The following is a 7,552-nucleotide window of genomic DNA, read 5'->3' on the forward strand; positions in this document are numbered from 1 at the left end:
ATTATTGACAGTATGAGTCTGTTGCTCACAGCTGTACTGTATTCTGTGGCCAGGTAAAGGGGCTGTCTATCCTGGCAGAAACAGTGTTTTTTTGTGGTTATTTGCTTGTAGCCGACCACCCCGCGATCCTGTCTAAAGATTTCCCAAAACAAAAAGATATCCAGTGTGTGGAGCAAATGAAACAGAGGAACAGAAACTACAACATTTTCAGGTAGTGCAGGTGTTGGACTACGATGAAGGACGTGCGGTACCTCTCCTTCTTACACCGGGGGGGTATCAGTCTGCTGCTGAAGGAGCTGAAGGTCGACGACCCCTCCGGACAGACTCAAGTCACCGACCTCGACGTCCGACGGCCGAGTATCGGGTCGGTTTGTCACGGCCACGCACTTCTCCTGTCGGCCAAATCTCCCCCATTCTCCATAGGTTCTCCATCAGAATTTTCGGACATTACAACAGTTTTACCAAAAAGCAAGCTATCATGTACTCAGAGCTTCTAGCTCAGTTTCAGTTGGTTTTAATAACACTCCAAAATGTAGCTGTAACATGTTTTTTGGACCTAGTGACAAAAGGCAAGGCATGATGCAGGGGAATTGTTCAAATTACTGTGGTGAATTTTGACTATGTAACATTAAAAGGTCACGGTAAATGATTTTGACAATGTAAATAAATATAGAATTAGAAGTAATACTTTTCAAAATTACACTTGGGTTTATTGTGGGCCCTCTCACTGACAGTTCCCATTTGATGTAACAAACTACAACCTGAATCACTACGTCTTGTGAAGACAGGGACCACTGCATGGGATTGCATTAGACTAAACACATTATTACGGCCATTCTTTTTACTGAAGGTGCCAGTTTTAAATGAATATTGCAGGAAGCACGTAACCATGGTTATCTCAGTTTCCATTTTGACGCAATACAGCATCAGACGTACAGACATTTTACGTTGATGTTCGGTGTTGTAATCAATGCTTTCTCATGAACAGGTCTGTATGATGTGGTAGGAAAATTCTACAAAACTAGAAGACCGCCAGCTGGTCTCATGACACCAGCTACAATGGCCGCCTACGAGCTCCACGAGGCCCAACGACGGAGCTGCAGAGCTTTGTGACGCCGGCTGCAGACCTCCATATCAGCGGTTAGCAGATGTGTTAACCCTCCTGTTGTCACCGGGTCAAATTTAACCAAAAAGTTTCTATATCCCTCGTGTTGTCTTCCTGTCAAAATTGAAAATCAACATGAACATCAACAATGATTTTTTTTCTTCTTTTTCTTATGTTTTTGTCCCTGTGTTCAACACTTTTTGAGGCTTTTTTTTTTTCAATGTTTGTCTTTTTTTTTGACGTTTTCAACACTAAATAACACTAACTTATTAACTTCAGTTTTACAGTTATTTTTGGGATTTACGGTCAATAAATAAGGAAATTATACATAATGTTTGAGTTTGAAAAGCAGAAATTTGGATAGCTTAATATGCTTACGAGTTACAGTGCTTAACTTGCCGTAGCTATGTGAAGGTAGGGTTCACGATAACAGGCTGGTATGTAATAGACTCAGACTTCTCTTTATTGATCCTTTTGGGATGACTCCCGGGAGGAAATTGAAAAATCCAGCAGCAGTTTTAGCAAGAAAAAAAATAGATGAAAAAGACAGTATAAAGACAACAAAATAACAGTAATAATAATAACAATAGGAACATTCGTCAAATAAAGACAAAAAAGACCATAATTTATTATGAAAGTGTCAGTGTTGAGTCCAGTGTTAAAGTGATAAAGTGACCAGGTATGCAGGTAATGCAGTACTCGAGTAATAAGCAGGCAGATCCTCCAACAGCAGTTATTCTGCAGGTTATGGGTTGTACACAACTTCCAAGCACATCCACAGACCAGCTTTGTTCTTCCGTTTCCTGTCCTTTACAATTTCCCTGCTTCGTGTACGTGGCTTCATGCTGCTGGATATTTAAAAACATCAAATGCATGCGAGGCCCTGACAATTAGTGCGGACTGTTGCTGGGTAATTAGTGGAAAGAAAGTATAGCTTCCAATTTCCCCTGCCGCCCCTAGACACCTCCCCGCTCACAAACATTCATACCAACACGCTTGCTGCGCCACACACCACACGAGCGCGCACGCACACGAGCGCGCACGCACCACACACCCCCACACACACACACACACACCACACACACCACACACACACACACACACACACACACCACACACCCACACAACACCACACACACCACACACACACACACACACACACCACACCCACACACACACACACACACACACACCACCCACACACACACACACACACACACAACACACACACACACACACACCCACACACACACACACACACTTAGCGAAAACACGGGCACACAGGATTACTGAACGCACACTGCTGGCAATAAGAAGAATATTTACAGGGATTCAGAAAAGCTGTTATTGTCTTGAGTGGAGATGCAATGTACTCGTGTAACAGGAAGTGGACGCCGAAACGAGGAAGCTGCAGATAAAACATGTTATATAAATTAATAACACACACACACACATATATATTTACACACATCCATATACAGTATATACATATACTGTATATAACATAACACATATATACACCTAACATTCATGTACACCACACACACAACACAGTATATGCATATATACAATAACTGTACATACATATAGTATATATTATTAATATATGATATATATATATATATATATATATATATATATATACCACTAACATATACTATATATAAACACATGACACACATATGTACACCTACAAGTTGTAATAGAGCTCTTGTTCCAGCTGATAGCGACATATAGAGCTATAATAAGAAAACAACGACGCTATCAACACATTGCTACTTGTCTTTTATCAGGCGGCGCTCTCCAGCCGTCTCCAGCCGTCTCCAGCCGTGTCCTTCAGGCCGAACAGGAAGTGACAGAAACACTGTGGTGCGATTCCGATTTAACAAAATGTCATCAGACCCACATATCAGCTGGTACACAGTCTCTAGTTGTTTTAATTGTGACAGAGTAGCTGTCAAAATGCTCTACATGTGATCTGTTGCTGACTCTAACCCTCGTGTTGTCTTCCACTAGAACAACATTTAGTTTTTCTGGGTCAAAATATTAAGTTAAAACCTACTTAACCCTCATGTTGTCCTTGGGTCAAATTGAACAATCAATGTTCTTTTTAATTCCCCAAAATAACACGATTGATTCCACACAAGCTCTATGGCAAGTACAGATCTCTACTTTCCTTAATTTTGGCGTGTCTTATTCAATTTTATAGCATTTGAAGTGGTTTTGTAATAATATTGAGTAAAAGTTGACATATTCCAGTCTGTGATTATCCATCCCTTTAATTTTAGTCTAAATAATTCCTAATTTCTGCTTTTCTAACTCAAACATTAGGTATAATTTAATTTAATTGACCATAAATTCCAAAAATAACTGTAAAATTAAATTAATAAGTAAGTGTTACATTGAAAAAAGCGTCGAAAGTGTTGAAAAAAAAGGGACAAAAATGTAAGAAAAAGTTAAAAACATTGTTAAAAAGCGTCAACGGGACGACGGGAAGACAACAGAGAGGGTTAAGACACTTTTGTCACTTTTCCCAAAGTTCTTTGTTGATATTTTTGGACATTTTTGTTGTTGTTTTGACCAAGTTTTTGAAGCTTTCTCCGACATTTGTTGTCACTTTCTGACGTTTTCTAATGAGTTCTTTCTCATTCTTTCTTTTTACAACGTCTGTCGATTATTTCTGCATTTCTTTTGACGTTTTTGTTGTTTTTTCCCCTACATTTCTGTCTCTTTTTCAGTCTTCTTAAGTCTTTTCTTTCTTAAAATGCTATACATAAATGAAACACTCAAATTCAATTCAAGAATTTAGTCTCTCTGACTTCTAAACGTCACTACCAGCCACACAACGTGTGTTCTGTCCAGAATAAGCCTTTAAATCAGACAAATGGCAATTAAAATCCCTCCAATTCAAATCAATAAAAAAAGTTTATTCTAAACATCATCATGTTGAGTCGATTGTGAACCAATCAGCTGTTAAATCAGCTGAGAGGCCGGCATTTCCCAGCAAGCCCTGGGTCCGCCTGGGTCTTGCAGTCGGTGAAAAGCAGCCGGGCCGCCTGGTCTCAGACCTGCGGCCGCCGTGCTCTGATGAGATTATCGTTGCCCACGTGTGCATGACGTCCGAGTGAGTCGGAATCAAGTCGGACACAAATCTACCCAGCATGCAACGGGCGGTGATCGCCGGTGATCGATCTGCGCAGACCTGGCTCATCTCAAACAAGCCTTTTTCTCTCTCTCTCATGTAGGCCTACACACTTAAAGGAGCTTTCCTGGTCTTATTATTAAGGGTTTTTACTGAGCTGGGGGAAAAGCCTTCTCTTACTTCGCTCCATGGTCTGGGAAGAACTTGCAAAACCTGCTACATCTAAAGGAGCTAGTCCCATTAAATGAATTGACATTTGCTCAGACCTGTTGAACCTAGATATTACGAGACCCTCCTACCTCATTAGCCAATAAGAAGACGAATCAGTAGACACAAAACTTACAACGTTAACCCTGTGATGGCTGGAGCTGTGGCAAAGCAAAAACATGGCCTGTTATAATCCATTTCACAGCACAACAATTTCCAATGACTTATTTGTATATATTTATGTATATAGTTATCACAAGTATGTGTGTGATTGATGTGGGTGTGTTTTTGTATTTGAGAAGTTTTGTATTTTTGCACTTTTTGGGCTTTTTTCTTTGCACTTTTCATATGAAAATAAGAAAAACGTACAGACATATCTGTAGAGAAAAATTCATACAAAATCCATTTTTAAATCTTTTGGCTTCGGGAATTTTTCTGCAGTAAGCTGAGATGTGGCTATAGTATTGTGTTGTCTGTATCTCACCAAATGTGTGTTACAGCAGTATATTTTAATAATTTTAAAGATGTATGACTTGGACGGAGATAAAAACCCCTCCATCATAGCCTCTGTAACTGTGTGTCTGTAAGGCCTAGAATCAACCTGACACTTTTACAGAAACTTGAGAGTGTTATCTTCCCAACGATATCATCTCAGAGGGCTAAAGTATACAGGAGCTGAACCAATTTTAATTTGGGTATGAGGTTTAGACCAATAAGCATGGAATTTCAAGCGTTTTACAAGAGGTCAAAAGTTACTCCATCTAGCCTCCAAACCGCAATTTCCCCACTGTGGGACAAATAAAGGTTTTCGTATCTTATCTTATCCACTGACTTTCATTTGATTCATTTATTCAACAAATGTGAAGGGCGGCGATCCAGAAACCACAGTACAGTAGATGTCGAAATGCCACTGACCCTTCAGTTTGAATTTCCCTTCACAGACATGATTCAGCGACACCATCTGCGAGTGGAGATTTCACTGACAAATATACGTTCAGACACAGGATATGACACTCGGGCATTCTCAGTAATTTGTACTGCTTGATTCAGAAGAAAGTCACTCAATCTGCACAGACTCACGCCGAACGGACTGGACAGTCAACCGTTAGATGCGATAACCACACATCTGGATCAGGGAATAACCCCCGCATCAGTCTGGCAGACTTCCAAACAGGATGCAAAGAAGACCACAAACAGCAGGATGGTCCATACATATCCAATGGGTGTTGTATCTGTTCATGTGGATGGTGGGCATGGTGATGGGGGTCACTTCTAGACAGCAGATCTAGCATCAAGCGTCACATTTTGTCCTGAAATTATTATTCAGGAGTGCACCAAACTAATAACAGACTTTTTTCTATATCTGCCGTTTGAAAAGATGAAAACCTGCCTGCCTACAAACTTGAGAGTGAGTCGTCTGGATTTCAGAGACAGAAAATGAATCATAAAGTGCAGTTGGTGGACCTCTCCTCTCCTGAAATGGATACAAAAGGACTTAAAAATAACTGCGGATCATGAAGAAGTGAGTGCAGATAGATGCTGGGTGCTCGGCGGTTCCAGCAATCCACTTAACACTAAAACACCTCGGGCTTCTCAGCTGCAGTGCCGTTCATTTTCTAACCGGCTGCTGAGTGGAAACACACGGCGATGGACGTTGCCACGGACACTGGATGATGCGTGGCAAACAGGACAGAGCAGAATAATCTCACAAAGCTTGGGGGAAGCGGTAGCAGCTCAAAAGTGAACACAGTTTCTTAACAAATGAATAATAAAAGAGATTCTAGCAGACCAAGAGAGAAATACAGCGATGCAAAATCTCCCACATCACTGAGACTGAGCTGTTCCTCTCCAAAGTACAGAATCAGTGTTGCTTAGGAGGAGCAGAGCGGAGTGATAATGACACAAAGAAGCAAACCCAGCAATGTCAAAAGTAAAAAGCAGCCTTACCTCTCAGTCAGACGCCAAAAACGCAGTCTTAGACAAGTCAGAAAACCATAGAGCTGGTTAAGCAGCTGGTGCTCCTAGATATATACCGTGAGGCAGGAATCTTTGGCTTGTCAAGAGAGGAACTCTTAGGATCCCCCAATTTCTTCCGAGCCTTTTCGGTGATGTATGGATAATCTCAAGTCGGCTTTAGAGGCTGGAGTCCAGCAGAACCAGCAGCGAACGGCTTATTTCCATGTGCAATACGGGCACTGACATGCCTCTTTTTCCCATTTAGGGGGACTCGGGGGCGCCTCAGACTGCGATCTGGCTGGAACAGAGAAGTGGACAGCAGCAGTGAGAGTATTGGTAGTTGTTGTGGTAGTATTCCTGATCGTGGAAAGAGCTGAGCATCCTTTAGAGGAGAGATACCAAACGAAGGAGGATGAGGAAGATCCACCGGAACCTGCAGAGCGCACAGCCAGCGCAGAGCACTCTCTCTGACGCTTAAATCCCCCCAAAACGGGCTGGATCCAGGCAGGAGGCAGGTAGATCAACACTGCACAGAGGGAAGAGGGGCTGTTGCATCAACATTGTTCTGAGTCCAGTTTGTTTTTTTCCCTTTCTTTCTTTTTTTTTTTAAAGAGGAAAAAGAAAAATCAGCACGGAAGCTCCAACAAAATCACCACCAGCATCATGTCCTCACCGGGGATCCTCAAGTCTGCACCAGACCAAGTGGAACTGAGAGAGAGAGAGAGAGGGGAGACAGTGAGATAAAGGGAGAGTGTACACATGCATGCATGCATGCATATGTGTGTGTGTGTGTGTGTGTGTGTGTGTGTGTAAATGTGTGTGTAAATGTGTGTGCGCAATTGAGTAAGATAGGCGGAGAGTGGAGAGCAGCGAACAGGCAGAAGGCTGCAAGCGCAAGTGGAGCCGGAGCGCGATGTGAGAGGAGAGGAGGATGCTTGGAGAGGAGGGAGGTTGGGCGGGGGGGATGCCGAGGAGAGAGAGAGAGAGTGAAAGAGAGAGAGAGAGAGAGAGAGCAGCTCGCACTGTCAGTGACTACATTACTGGCTGAGTAGGTGGAGATTTCCTTGCAGCAGCAGAGGGGGATCATGATTTGAAACCCAAAAGAGAGAGAGCAAGAGACACACACACACACACACACACAC

At 42.2% G+C, this 7,552-nt stretch overlaps 1 protein-coding gene across 2 annotated transcripts in view; it reads right to left on the reverse strand.

The window, feature by feature from the left end:
• The window catches only part of sgcd (sarcoglycan, delta (dystrophin-associated glycoprotein)), a 361,460-nt gene extending 354,288 nt beyond the window's left edge, over positions 1–7,172 (reverse strand). Inside the window, exon 1 of one of the 2 annotated variants that reach the window (XM_032534643.1) lies at positions 6,402–7,172. The gene's annotated coding sequence lies outside the window, so the exon portion shown is untranslated. The remainder of the gene's footprint in view (positions 1–6,401) is intronic. The other variant, XM_032534642.1, reaches the window with a different exon arrangement.
• Positions 7,173–7,552: the final 380 nt, after the last annotated feature.

This window comes from Etheostoma spectabile, chromosome 13 (genome assembly GCF_008692095.1).
Source record: "Etheostoma spectabile isolate EspeVRDwgs_2016 chromosome 13, UIUC_Espe_1.0, whole genome shotgun sequence".
In the NCBI taxonomy this organism is placed as follows: Eukaryota; Metazoa; Chordata; class Actinopteri; order Perciformes; family Percidae; genus Etheostoma; species Etheostoma spectabile.